Source organism: Hydra vulgaris, chromosome 04 (assembly GCF_038396675.1).
Source record: "Hydra vulgaris chromosome 04, alternate assembly HydraT2T_AEP".
NCBI lineage: Eukaryota > Metazoa > Cnidaria > Hydrozoa > Anthoathecata > Hydridae > Hydra > Hydra vulgaris.
This window is the reverse complement of record NC_088923.1, coordinates 2,598,570-2,614,699: the sequence shown is the minus strand read 5'-3', so window position 1 is coordinate 2,614,699 and position 16,130 is coordinate 2,598,570.

Here is a 16,130-nt window from a genome sequence, read left to right as displayed (position 1 = left end):
TCAGAGCATCTCAAATAATAAGATTTTTGATACTAACACGAGAACTAAGGCAATGGGACTTCTGAAAAAAGCAACAACTTTTGATTTCATTATTACTCTTTTCTTCATGAAGAATATCATTGAGAAGATAAAAATATTAACTAAAATCTTAGAAAGTCCAAACTTCAATGTCATTGACAGTATTAATTAATTGAAAGTATTGCCAAGAACATACAAAATATCAGTAACGATACAGATGCTATGAATAATTTGATTGAAAGTGCAGTAATATTTTCTACGAAATTACACATTGATGCAGAAAACAATTACGAACGACACCATAGATTAATAGTAATGGAGATGAAAGCTTTTTACCGGAAAGAATTCAAAGAGGTTGACTCTCTAGCCACGGGTTTAACCGAAAACTCGGTAGCATCAAAGGAAATATTTGCCCCTATCACCAAAATTTTTAGTATTCCGTTAAATAAGAATAATTTAAGTATTGAAAACTTAATAAAAGCAAGCAAACTTTTTCCTCCTGGATACAAGGATCATACTCCAGACATTCATGTGCTGAAAGGCCAGATGGAAATTTTGATAGATATCTGTTTAGAAGAAAGTGATGAAGATTTTAAGTCATCAGCCAAGACGCTGCAAGACATTTTGTACCATGTTCTGAAGTTAAAGGATATACTGAAACAAGCCCATAAACAATGCATTTTTATAATCACAGCTGCTCATGGTGTAGTATCAAATGAGCGTTCTTTCAGTCAACTCAAGATTGTAAAATCACATCTGAAAACAACAATGAGTGACGAGAGATTGGATAAACTCATGCTACTGAAGTGCGAAAAAGATCTTTGTAAAGAAGTTAACCCCGAACATCTTGTTAAACGGTGGGTTCAGTTGAAGAAACGTCATATTAAAATCAAATAGTAGACAAAAAATGATAGACTGATGATAAAATATTGTGCGTATAAGTTTTGTAATTCCTTTGTACTAACTCATTTCCGTTAAATTTTAAACTGCTATATATGCTGCCAGAATGGTTTGTAAATTTTATTGGATTTGTAAATTGTAACATTTTTTAGGACTAATACAATTTCACTATGAATGGGTAAAACTTTTAGACGTTTTTTGAGTGGAATATTTTGTATATATGTAAAGGAAGCTATGTTTTGTTAATAGAAGTTAATAAATACTGATAATTAGCAATTCATGAGAGTGAGTGCAGTGTAGTATAACAATCAGTAGATTTTGTATATAGGACAGAAATTGATTTCTTGAATTCTTGAATTATAAAAAACAGTTGTGAAAACTATGTTAAGCAGTTGGGAAAAACAAGGTTTCTTCCCATCCCCTCCCCCTGGAATTTTCTCACGCAATGCCACTGTATATAAATATATAGATATATTTTTGTGTGTGTGTGTGTGTGTTTATATATATATATATATATATATATATATATATATATATATATATATAAATATATATATATATATATATATATACATCACACTGATTAAGGGATAGACGAGGGTACATGCATAGACTGATTTAGGGAGAACCTGCAAGTAAGTTGTTAGCTCATTGAAAGGTTCGGGTTAGGGCAGGGATCAGCTTTTTTTCATTATTTTTCCTTTTTCTAAAAAAACACTACTAAATAAACTAAAATTTTTTAAAAAAAACACACTTAAAGAAAGGTAACATATTTTATCATGTTTTGCTCACTATAGTTGGCAAGAGTAAGTATATATATATATATATATATATATATATATATATATATATATATATATATATATATATATATATATATATATATATATATATATATATATATATATATATATATATATATATATATATATATATATATATATATAGTTTCCCCTAAAAATGAAATGTCATTGTTTTCGTTGAAAGAGGTTACACACCCCATGAACCTTGATTACACCTTAGTTCCCTAATAAAAGTTTTTTTTTTCTCAAAAAGTATATCAACCTGGGTCTCAAAAGAACCAGAATTTTATACAAATTTTAGAAATAATTGAAAAAAATCAATTTTTTTTAAACCAAAAATTATTAAGATCAAAATTATTAATAATTTTGTGACATTTAGTAGCAATATCTTTTTAAAAAGATTTTCATAAGGAAGAATAAAAATATTTTTTTAATAATTAAAAAGAGCTATTTATAGAAAAGAATTGTTTCTTTTTGCACCTCAATAACCTTACTCGCATGGGGCAATTTTCCGTTGCTACGGTACTGGCTGAGCCAATAAAGTAAAATTTTATTGAAATGAATTAATTTTAGTTACGTTAAAGATATTCTTATGACTGTAGTGACAAAGCATTTCATCACTACATAGTCACACAAGTGATGAAGTACTTCATCGCTTTCATTTAACATATATTTTTTCAAAGCAAACTTTGATCACACCTGCGACCGTCGGTCACAGTCCCCCTTTATTTACTTACAAATAATTATAAATAATAGAAAACAAGCAAAAGTTATTCCAAGTGAATTAAAATTATAAGTATTGATCTTGTTTTTTTTTAATGTTTTACTATACCTGTGGCGGATTTAGTATAAGGCGTGGGGGGCAAGCTGACCCCTATGCCCCCTACAACAGTCAAACCGCGCCCCCTAAAATATTCAAAAAAATAATTTTCCTTTTAAATAACCCTCAGGAGGGGGTCCAAAATCAGTAGGGGGTCCAAAATCATTATAAATGACAAATAATGCTTTTAAAACCTTGTGGTTATGAAAATAACCTTTTTTTTTCAATTAATAAATGTGAAAAAGCAGAACTTAATGTTGGTTTGTAATTTGAATTAACTTTGAACTATTTTTTTTTCTTTACGGTAAAGGATTATTTTCAATATCCATGATATTATTGTAAGTAGATTGAATGTTACCAGTAATTGGACGAACTGAAAATTGTGACTTGATTGTATTGTCATTGTAGCCAAAATCTTTGAAAGATGGATTATCTTTTCTGCGACCAAATGCACGTTGTCTTACAAAATAGTTTTCAAGTTCATCTTGGCAGAATCTTTCAGAAAATACAAATCGAACATCATTTTCAAGTAAAAATTTAACAACTTCTTTAAATGAATGCCTGTAATTTGCAAACCTTCATAAGTTTGAGAAGAAATAAACATTTTTGATTTTGAGCTCTCATCAAAACTTCCTTCTCGTTGATCTATAGATTCTTTCCACAATTTAAAGTATAAGAGGAAGTTATCTAACCAGGCAAATCTTGAATCATCTACTGATTCATAAGGTTTTAAAAATGACTTTCTTTTTGTTATATGCTCAACACTGTTCTTTTCATTCAAACAATCAAAAAAACATATCCATCATTAAACAAAATTCTGCAGTTCCAGCAGCTTCTGGTGGTCCAAACTGCTTTAAAACATTTCCCACCGCTTCGCTCAATACTTGGGATGCAAGGCGTACCCTCATCACAGAATATGGTGTTAAGTTTACATGATCGCTTGTTAGTTTAGGAACAAGTTTTAAACCTCTTTCTAAATCAGAATTATAAAATGTTAAAATATGATTCCAAAGAAGAAAAAATCCACTATTCCACATGTAGCGTGATTTACATCCAGAACCAGAATTACTTAGACAGTTTCGAGAAGTTTTGATTAGATGAGGTACATCTGCAAAGAAAAAGATGAATCTACTATCATTACTAAATAAGTTTTTAGTGCGATATATAATTTTTTTCCCTGAGCCACCATCTAATTTCTTATGCATTTTGAAAAACTTCCTATTTGGAGATGCACCATCTGCAGTTGCAGCTATGACTTTCAAATTTTTACTCTCCAGATAACGCACTGCTTTCCAAAATGGCATAAGCTGTGTCGATGTTACTCCAGTTGTGGCAAATGTTGCTAGACTATAGGAAAGTGGGTTTACTATACTTTTAACATGAAAAACTAAAACATAAGAGGCTAGCTCTCTCACATTTTTAAGTGTTGCATAGTTAGTTTGAATATCTCCTAAACCTACAAATCCAATTAACTCACCAGAGTATTTATCCCAAACCAAATCTTCTTGAACTTTTATTTCATCAAACAGAATTGTAACAAATCGTTCAGAACTAGAGAAGTTAGAAGTTTTATTTGCAAGATCATTAATAACTTGAGGATTAAAACCTCTTGAAGGATGTATATAATTTTTGTAGTCTCTCAAGGTGCGTAAACTTGGAAGAACTAAAAATCCTGAACCAGACTTACTATCAAAACGCAAATCAGAATATGCTGATGAAGATTTAGCTGCTAAATTGAGACAAAATTTTATTATCATTGGATGATATTTAACACTAAAGGGGCTAGAAGCTTTAATATACTTTTGCTGCTCATTCCAAAATAGTTTCATGAAGTCTGGAATATTTTTTTGATTAAAACCAGAGTACAATGTTTTAAGGTCTTGATCAAGTTCTAAATTAACTTTTTCACTTTCTATATTCAAAACTGTTTTCATATGTTCAATCTGATTTTCCAACTGTTTGCATTTTAAATGATGTTGTTGCAAACTTAATTTAATTCGATCGGTGGAGGTAAATTTAAGAGGAGCATTCAGCTTTGCAGGTTGGTTTAAAGTTTTATTTTTATTATTTACTTCATAATTAGTTTTAAGTTGCAAAGAATGGCATGAATAACAACAACTCTGGGATTATATTAAAATATTACAATTAAGTGAACGATAAAACTCATCTTGATTTAATCTAGGTTTAAGAGGAAGTTGCTTAAAAAGCAAGTATTTAAATTTTTAATTTATAACATGCTTTTCAAATTTAAAGTTTTGGTTGATTAAGTCTAAACTTTTTACTTCAACACCAGGACAAAGAACAAGAGTTTCAATATGACTTATAAATTTTGATAAAGAAACATTTAAAAAAGATCTTTTATATTGAAGGTACAAAAGATGATCTATTGGTAACATCCAAAAAAACTTACACAATAGTCTAGCAACTCGTCGACATAAATTTCATACTTTGGTAAAATATGTTCTGGAGAATTACAAGTAATTACTATAAATCTATCATCCAAAGAAATTTTCCAACAATCATCAAGAGAGAGCTTTAAAATACGTTTTGTAAAATCATCAAAAGATTTGTAACATGACGTTGTAGTTCGAGAAATTAACTCTTGCGTCACTAAAAACTCCTCACGTTTTGTAATGGATATTGAACTTCGCTGTGATTGATTACTTTTCTTAGGGAGATTTAGAGTTGGTAATGCTCCATCCTTTAAAATATTTCGAGATGAGTAAACCTAAAATTGATCTTCAGTAAAGTGAAGCTCGCAAATATAAAGGTTGAAGGAATCAATTCGTTTTTTCAAAGAATCATCGATGAGTCTGTCTCTAGTAATTACGTTAATAAGCTCATTACTCCATTTCTTATTTGCATCATTAGTTAGAGTAGGAACTTCGAAAATGGTGATACCTTTGTGTCTTCTTGAAGTTGAATAACCAAATATCGCACAATTTTCACCAGACATATCAAAAAAATCAATTTCAATAAAAATAGAAAGACAACTTAAAAAAATAACAGGCAACCGCTAACAACAACAATCTTTTTGTGCAGGTTCGGAAGTCCGGAAACGAGAAAAAACAGTATGAAAGAGTTACACACACTAGATGCACAAACTGTTGCTGATGAGTCACTAACTGGAGTGAGATGTTTGAATCTAAGCGAGATGTTTGAATCTAAGTGAGATGTTTGATATTATAAGTGAGATATAATCTAAGTGAGATGTTTGAATCTAAGTGAGATGTTTGAAATCTAAGCAAAAACTTAGATAAAATTGAAGATTTCTCTTAAACGGTAAGTGATACGTCAATTTTAATGTGATATTTGTGATCAGCACCCAAAAATCTTTAAGAAACACCTAACAGTGTTCAAGAAGCAAAAAATGTGTTGTGCGGTGTTATCATTACTGCGATGATAATTATGTATTTTATAACAAAAGTTTTGTTTTTGTTAAAACAAAATTTTTTCCCTCTTAAAATTTGTTACTTGTTTAATAATTTATTTTCTCTTCTAATTCTAAAAAATATAAAAGATTTTTTTGTATTATTGATTAATTTAAAGATGAAAAAAAAAATAGATCATTTATTGGTACTTTAAATTAGAAAGAGACAATTAATTGCTTATCAATCATCGATGAACAAATATTTTGAAGAGAATATTTGTTTAAATTTTATTTGTTTAATTTTCAAATTTTATATTCCTTAGACAAACAAACGGGACTTTAGGCTTAAACAGGGTAGAATGAAAACGAGGATAGTATGAAAAAGAGGATAGAATGAAAAAGAGGATAAAATAAAATGAGTAATGAAAATGTTTATTCTTTTGCTCCAAATTATTTATTGAATTTTTACAAATTTTTTTGATATAGCTGCAGAAAATCTTTTTCTAAATAAGGTTATATATAATTTAAATACAAAAGCTAATTAAATAATTATTAGATAATTAAATTAATTTAATTAGATAATTTTTTTTATGAAGTTTTAAATTTTCAGCTGCGTAATATTATTTTATTTTTCCTTTTTTTTTTCTTCGGAAAAATGGGCCTAAGACTATCGGAAGTGAATATTGTTGCTACTTAAATTTATTGGAAATGAATATTGTTACACCTTAAAACTATGAGAAGAGAATATTGTTGCAACTTGAAATTATGAATTATATTTAAACTGAACAACCGATATTTCTAAATTCTTCATATAAGTTCTGAATTGATAAAATCAATTCACATAAAAAAATAACTTAAAAAAACTTGCACGCAAAAAAAAAAGAAAAAAAACCATACACCTAAGAGCAAGTCGTGCTTACGCACACTGTTCTTTAGTGTATGTATATGTTTACGTTTGATGCACCATGATCTCAACATGTGCTTTTGTTATTTCAATCACTAAAATTTTTATCAGTGCCATCTCAACCAGCACCACTAACTGGACCATCTCAGCCACTGCCTTCTGAATCTTTATTCTACAATCTACAAAAAATTTTTTTTACTAATTGGACTTTTATTGGTATATAATAATCTACACAAGAATGTTTTTAAATTTGTTTTCACGTTTATATTTTACATTTTTCGGTGCATTTTCTGAATTACAGTAATTACAGTAAATTCGAATATTTTTAATTTTTTTTCATCAAATTGAAGCAAACATGAATATCTTCTATTTACCTCTCGTTAGTTTTTGAACTGAATGTTTTCAAAATGGTTGTCTTGTGAGTTTTTGTTTTTATGTATTGTAAGAATTCCCCCGCTGTAACTACTACTTGTATATAAATAACAACAGGAGTTGCTTTGTTTATGGGTAGGGATGAATACAAATTAGTCACATCAAATGAAACTTGAATTTCATCGACAGCTACTATAGTTTAGCTTTATTAACAAATATCAAAATATTAAATCTTTCTAACCGTAGTATCAAAATCATCCACAAAGGCCAACACTCTTCTTCAAGTTTGTTTTATTTCGTCAATATGCACATATTTTACAATGTTAATCTTATGTTCTAATAAATATATTATTACAATCTGACTGTGGCAAATAGAAGACAAAATACCATCGAAATATCATGTTAAATAAAATGTAATAAAATTTCACAAGTTATACAAAAGAGTGAAATTAGGAAGTTTGAAAAAATAAAAATAAAAATTTAAAATTTTTCGCGTACAGTAACTATTGGTGTACCTTGTGGTTCTATTCTTGGTCCTGATTTGTTTCTTATCTACAATAATGATGTTCCTGACAACCTTACATCAAACGTGACTCTATTTGCTAACGTCTCAACTTTATTCTCCTGTCTTGACAAAATTTCTTATAACAGGCAGTCAATCTTGAATCTGATTTCACTTCTGCAACAGAATGGGGCTTGAAGTAGTTTTTAACTTTGAACTCCAAAAAAATCAAGTTCCTGGTCGTTTTTTTCTCCGCGTAGCGCCCTAGTTCTTCGAGGTTCGTGCTTCGGAGTTATAGAGTTGAGAGAGGTTAGTAACCACAAAAGTAGTCTCCTCAACAGTAGTGGCCTTCTCGGCCTTGAGGCGGTGAATAATTAAAAAAATGAAAAACTTTAAACACATTTTCTTTCAACCGTTTCTGTGCTCTTTAATTCTATCCTTTATTTTCTAGTAACTCATAACTAAATAGTAATGGCTTGCAGCCTTTTTTGGAGTGAATCAAAATTAAAAAAAAAACGCCTTTTGAAATTTTAAATTTTTTTAGCGAAATCCGGGTGAAAGATGAATCCAAAGCAATAATCTGGCTTAAGGAGCAATTTGAAGTCTTCCAAACTAAATCGATACTTTTGAATGTTTTACTTATATGAACAATGTTGGGAACCATGTTTGTATTAGCAAGTTGCTGAAATTTTGCGAGATCGAATAAAATTAAAAAAGAAAAGATAAATCATTGCGGTGAGCAACAACACAAATTGTACCAAAATCTCATTTTCTTTAGGTGATTTTAAAGTCAATGCAAGTGTATAAATCATTGAAGTGTTGACCTGCTCTTAAAAAAATCATATAAAAATAACCTCTGCTATCTTGCTGCTTAATATTTGGTTTACAGTTCTGACAAATTTCTTTAAACCGTTGCTTGACAGACCTGTATTAAAGTGTACATTTACAAGGGCTATTTTGGAGCGTTTGATGGTGGCTGAGCATTACTTTGACCTAAAACCAAAACGCACATAATGTATGTTTATAATAAACTTTATTTAGAAAGTTTGTGTAAAACTTTTAAATTATTCGTTTTTAAAGAGATAAGAAACTTGTCAAATAAATACTTCCTAAAATCTATCTCGTCTCATTTCTTAATAGTCAAGATTTTCATTCAATATATATCTAAAAATTATTTAAATATAAATAAGGAGAAACTGTAAGCTGTGGCCCTCTGGATAATTTAGCATGTTGAGTAGTTCCTTGCGACTGTAGACCTGTAATCATTTATGTATCTGCGTTTTTTATTTATTTTTTATTCATTCATTTTTACGATATCTTCACTTGTAACTTTTCTCTTGTATATTTGTATTTGTATTTTTAACAACGTAATAAAGAACAATAAAAAAAAAAAAAGTTTATCGGTCTTTAAAATATTTATCGGTCTTCAAAGTATAATATTTTCTTTTTATATGCAAAGATTTAAGTTCTTTAGAAAATTTTATTTTTTTAAATAATTATTTTCTATACTTTATCAATATATATAAATATAAATTTTTTTTTTTAATTTTTAAATTCTTTATATTATATTTCTCAATACTATATTCTTAATCGTAATAATTAAAAACTGTTTTTATATAATTTTGACTTTTTTTGATTTGATTTGTGTTCATTTATTATTGAAAATCAAGTTTAAGGTTTATTATCTTTATTTTTCCAATTTGTTTGTATTACGTTAGATGATATTTTTTATCATGTCTAATGACTTGTGAATGTATATTATTTACGATTTTTTATTTATTTTTTATTTAAATTTTTATTTTTGCCGTAGAAAGTTACAATTTATAAAATAACACAAATAATAAAACAAATGGAGCAAGAAGAAGACATCAGTTTGTCTTATCACCAAGCCCCATTGTGGCTTCATGTCAGGTCGTTTTTTAAGATAAAATATATAAAATCGTGATAAATACTTGTGATAAAATATATATAAAATGTATAAAAACTACGTTCGTTTTGTAAAATAAATTTAAAACAAATAAAAGTAAAAGAAATAAATTGTGCTAGTTTATACAATTTTTTTTTTTTTAATAAAAAAGAAAAAGAAGGTTTAAGACTGTAGATAATAAAAAACGCTTTGATTCAGATTTAAACTGTTCAAGTGTATTTCTTTTGATAGTAACAACCTGGGGAAGAAATTACCACAAATAAGGTCCGCGGTGTTGGATTGAGTATGAATTTGACTTTAATGTAAATTTTGGGATGAAAAAGTTGTTGTATGAGAATCTAGTAGGGTATTTATGACCGATTTCGATAAATAGGGTTGAAATATTGGCAGAGATAGTCCATATTTTATTTTGTACATAAACTGTAAAACAAGATGTATGTTAATTTTGTATGCATTCAACGCTCCAAGTTTGCATAAGAGAGGTTCACAAGAAACTTTTTTACTTACTCCAAAGACAATTCTACATGTTTTTGTTTACTGTAGAGTTTTTTAAGCTTAGTATAATTTGTACTTGCCCAGGATATGTTACCATAGCTTAGGTGACTATTTATTAATGAAAAGTATAAACTTTTTAAAGAAATGATATTTAGGAAAGGTTTTGCTTTATACATTAATGAAATATTTCTTGAGAGCTTTCTTTCTAAAATGTTTATATGGAGCTTCCACGACAAATTTTCACCCAAGACCACACCATAAAAGTTTATGAAAGTTTTTCTTTTTATATTGGTATTATCTATTTTTAGATCAGGTAGTTTAAGAGGAATATTTTCATTTTTATTTGGTTTATGAAATAGGATGAATTTGGTCTATTTGACATTCAAAGAAAGTTTGTTACACCTGAACTATTTGTTTATTTTATGTAATTCTATGTTAACTATGTTAAAAAGTGTCTTAATGTCTCTATGTGAATAACAAATTTGAGCCATCCGCAAACAAGATTAAATTTAATAAGTTTGATGTTGAATATAAATCATTTATATAAAGTAAAAATAATAATGGACCCAAGATCGAACCTTGGGGAACCCCGCAAGTTATTGCGCTATTTGTTGTTTTTGGTGTTTTATATTTAATATATTGTTTTCTGTTTGATAAATAATCTTTAAACCAAAGTTGTTATTTTTTACTCTATACATTTCAAGTTTTAGAAGAATGCCGTGATTTACGGTGTCAAAAGCTTTAGAAAGATCAATAAAAACTTCTAACGTGAAGCAATCATTACTAAAAGCATTAGATGTATAAGTAATTAGCTCAATTTAGCATGGTCGGTTGTGTGGTTTTTTTTAAATCCAAACCGTTTACCGTATAAAAAATTGTTTCCGTCAAATTATTGTAAAGTCTGTTATAAATGATGCGTCTTGTAATTTGGAAAAACATGGTAAAACTGATATAGGTCTATAATTATTAGTATCAAAATCATCTCCAGATTTAAAAATAGGGGTAACTCGGGCAATTTTTAGTTTATCTGGGACAATGCCTGATTTTAGTGAAAGATCAAAGATGTGATGCAATGATGGTTCGATGATATCAAATACTGATTTTACGACAAACCTTCTGATATTATCAAAGCCCGCACTTTTGTTGTTTTTTAGAGTATTTAAAGCGGATCGCAATTCATTAGAATCTAGATTTGTTTTTTTTTATAATCTTTTCTGAGGTAAGGTTCATAATCAAGTAAGAATGAAATGTTGCAGAACTCGACGGAATTTCTGCTGCTAATTTGTGACCCACATTATGAAAAAAGCTATTTAGATATTCAGCTATTATTATCTTATCACTAACTAACTTACCATCAATAAAAAGCTTTTTTGGCAGGTTGCTTTTTGACAGTTATTATTACCGACTATCTCTTTAATCGTATTCCATGTTTTCATAGTGTTTCCATGGTTTTTTTTTAACATATTTGAACAATAAAGCTTTTTTGAGTATTGTTTTGTTTTTTCAAGCAAGGTTTTATAATTTTTGTAAGTAATTTCATTTTTATAAGTTTTGTTTTTTAGGAATTTGTCGTAGAGTTTTTTTTTTTTTTTGAGGATCTGATTAAACCTTTAGACATCTAAAGAGTTAACAGTGACTTTTTGTTTCTAGCAACAGCTTTAACTGGAAGCGCTTTTTCATAATATTTACAAAATTGACCTAGAAAAAGTTCGTAGTTGTTTGCATCGCTTGATTGCAGTATAAGATCCCACTCAACATTGTTTTTTAGTAAATTTTTGAATTTTTGTATGGAGTTTCCATTGATCTCTCGTTTGAATATAAGAGTTTTGAGAGTGGAATTGTTTGGTGCTATGTTTTTAGTAATTAAGAAGGTGGGAAAGTGATCTGAAAGGTCTGTCTTAATTATACCTGTGAGAACATGGGAATTGTTGGTTATTATATTATCGACTAAGGTAGAAGAATTTTTAGTTATTCTGGTTAGCTTAATAATTGTTGGAATGAAACTGTGCTTAAGTATCAATAAAATGTTTAACATTATTATTTGAAGTATGCTTCAACAAATTAATGTTTGTATCACCAACTATGTAAACATGCTTTTTTGTGTTTTTAATTTTGTTTAAGAATGAGCTAAGATGAGCTTTGAAAGTTTTAAAATTTCCACCTGGTTGTCTATAAATCTCCCACCTTGTTGTCTATAAATAGTATTTATGATTATGTTTTTAGAGTTTTTGTTAACTAATTCTATTCATAATGACTCACAATCTGTTTCATTCACACTAAGATCCCTACGCAGGAGGAAAGTCAATTGAATGTTGGATATAAACCCTTTTTCCTCCTCCAGCATGAATTTTACGCGGTTGATGAACAGATGTATAATTTTTTAATTCAAATTGTGCATTTTTTTCATATTTACTCTCTGTAAAACAAATAATGCCGAAATCATGTTTTATTTCGTCAAGTAAAAATTTAAAATTTTCAACGTTTTTGTTAAGACTTCGGATATTAATATTTAAAATTGAAAATGAGACTTTGTTTTGGTGAAAATATTTTGCGGTTTGGTAAATCGAGTAGTAGTTACTTTCATATGTTATTTGATCAAAGTATTTTGTATAGGTATCTTTATCACTGAGACTTAAATTTTCAGGAAAATATTTAAATCGCAAATATCCCTCCATTTAAAAATTAATAGTAATAATAATAAAAACTAAATATAAAGAAAAGATATAAAGATACTTATTTATTATATATGCTATAACAGCATATTTTTCGGAATTTTTTGCAATCTTCATTTTCTCAATAAGATCCCGTTGTATTTTATTTCTTTCTTCCGAAAAGTTCTCGTTTATAAAGATCCCTTTTAGCTTCTTAGCATCTTTTAAGATTAGTTCTTTATCTTTATAATTTAACAGTTTAAGTATAACAGTTCATGGGGTATCCATATTATTAGAAACTTTTCCAATTCTGTGTGCTCTTTCTATTACTATATTTTTTAGCTGAAGTTCTTCATTAAAAATTGGTTGAAGTTTTTGTTCAGTATTTTCCCAAGTTTCTCGTTCATTTTGTCGTAATCCGTAAATTTTTATGTTACTTCTTCTATTCCGTCCTCAAAATTTTTTATTTTTTCTTTTAGCTCGTGACATAAGTTTTTTGCTTCGTTCAAATTTTCTTATACGTTAACAATTTTATTTGAAACGTTTGCGGTTTCGCTATTAATTACTTTGTTTAAATCTTTATTAAAAGACATAACTTTTTCATCAATCAAAGTATCTTGAGTGAACTCAATACTTTTCCGTAGGTCTTCAATAGTTTGTTCTAAAGTTTTTTGTTTTTCTCCTACTAACGACAAACGTTTAGTAATAGACTCGATCGATTTTATTTTGTGTTGCATTTCCAGAAATAATCTTCAGAATTGAATTTTCTCGTACTTTGAATTTTTCTTCCAACATACTTTCAATGTCTTTTTTGCTTGCCATTTTTAGTTTAATGATTTTTTTTTAAGTATAAATATATAAATGTATAGATCCACAAATATTTTTTGTATTAGTTTATAAATTTTTAAGTTCACTATTAAGAAATATTTACGTCCGTTATGCAGAAAAAGATTATTAGGGGCTTGGCAATAAGACTACTGATTCTTCTTTTTGCGCCGGCCATTTGTATATTTTACAATTACGAAAATTGCAACTATTTCCATCAGCAAATAAACAATTTTTCTAATTGTAAGTAACTTGAGATGTAATTTATTCTGCCGGTTTGGTATTTTTTTTAAATGATTTTTGGAGTGCTTGTGATATTTGAGAATCACTGGTGTTGATCTTGGTCTTTTACTATTGGCATATTTGATCTTCTTGGAAAGTTCTTAAACATTTTTTTAGACAGAAAAAGAGAAACAACTTTCGATTTTACTCTTTGCTTGATTTGATAAATATTTAAATTCATGGTTCTAGTCACACTTAATGACAATTTATTTAAGTTCTTATTTGATTCCATAAAATGATTAATGCTCTTCAAAGTACTATTCTCTCCTTCATAACACCTTTTTCTTTTGATAGATATTTTGAGCCTCTGCTATTATTTTCATTAAATTTTAACAAATTTAGCAAAAATCAATCTAATTTGAAAATATTAGTTTTTCTCCGACTGGCCCTTGAAACATTTAAGTCATTTATCTTACCTAAATTTTTTAAAACAATATCTTTTCGCAGTTTTTCTGTTGTAAGAAAAATGAATGTATTTTGTTTTCTATGCAGGTGTCCCTAGAAAATTGTTTCGATCATTTTTTTAGCCCTTTTAGTATTTTGCCATTAGTTTACTAGGTAAAAGTGGAGTTCATGGCTCAGCTAAGTTGTCATTAAGTTGTCAACTAAATTCACTAAGGTCATTAAGTTGTCAGGATCCACGATAACCGTGAATAGATATTTATAGGAGTAAATTATAGAGTGTAATTAATTAAATAAAAGTAAACATTATTTCAAATCCGACTTGTATAAATATATTAACAAGCCTTTTTTTAGCTGGCTAGTTTTTCAATAAAATTTACAAAACAGTTTTTAGTATAATTATTGTTTTTATTTTGCTTTTTTTTAAAGTAACCAGATATGCTATTAAATCTAAGAAGATTCGGCATTCTTAGTTCCAAAAATTTTATTAGCGCAAAATTATTTTAAAATTACAAAAAGTGTTTTATACTTTCATTTTTTATTATTATTATAAAGAATTTTTTTAAAGTATCAAGAATATGCAAATCTTTTTTGTTATATAAACGATATTAAAAGATGATAATTTGCTTTCCCTCTATACTTGAAAATACAATGGACAGCAATAGGAGTTTGTTGAGTGTCGTATTTGATATGAGTTTCATCATTTTCATTAATACAGAAATTGAAGAAATTAGTCATACAACTTTCTGCAGAGAGAACTTTTATATATTTTATTTTTTCAAATTTTTAGAACGGTTGGTCACTTTTTGTGATTTAAAAGAATGAAGACTATGTCTAATTTCAACTAGACTATGAGAAAATTTCATTTGGTGCATTCTCTTAGCGAGAGGCTCGGATTAATCTTACAACTATTAACGAATTTTATATCTCAAATAACCCATCTTTCATTACCACCAGTTTGCTTTTGATCAATTTTATTTAAGAAAAACGTTGAAATAACACGACTAACGGTTAAGGGATAGTTTTGCAACTCTATTGCGATTGAATTATAGTTTCTATTGGGATTTTCCAAATATTTGTGCAAAATAACTTTCTTTAACATTTTTTTCTTTTATAATTTTTAATAATATTTTTAAGATAAAAAGAAAATGGAGAAAACCAAAACATTTTTTGCTAATTAATTTTGACATATTTTTGATTTTTTTTTTGTCGCTTCTTTCAAATATTAAAAGGGCGGAAGTCCAATAATGTAAACTTTAGGGAAACTGCATTTTCCCCCGTAATTAATTTTTTAGTAGTAATAAGTAGTAAATTTTTGGTAATGGTTCAACAACTTTTTTTTTGGAGGTGAAAAACATCCTCTTCAAAAAAAAATTATTAAACCATTAACAAAAATTTACTACGGAAGAAAATGCAGTTTTTTTAGTTTCCCGAAAGTTTAACGGGTGATGCGGATGTTATCGGACAAAATAAAAACGTCAATAACTTATTTATAAATAAAAAAACAAACTAATATTATTTTTTTTTTAAATAAAGCATTTATCTTATAATAAAAATATATTATTTTTTATATGAAAAAACACCACCATCTGCAATTGATCTCAATTTTGCTCTGACGCCTTTCATATGCGACTGTAAAAAGTGTAAATCAATTTCTTGTAGTTTTAGTTTAATGCGATCAATCAAAACTTGCTCTGTTGAAGCTTGCCAATCTCCCTCGTAAACCTTCTGTGCCAAATGTCCCCAAAAATTTTTAATTGGTTGTGTTTGAGGCACATTTGGGGGATTGTATTCTTTATCAACGTAATAGACATATTGGTAATATAACGTAATAACGTAAATAACGTAATATAAATAAC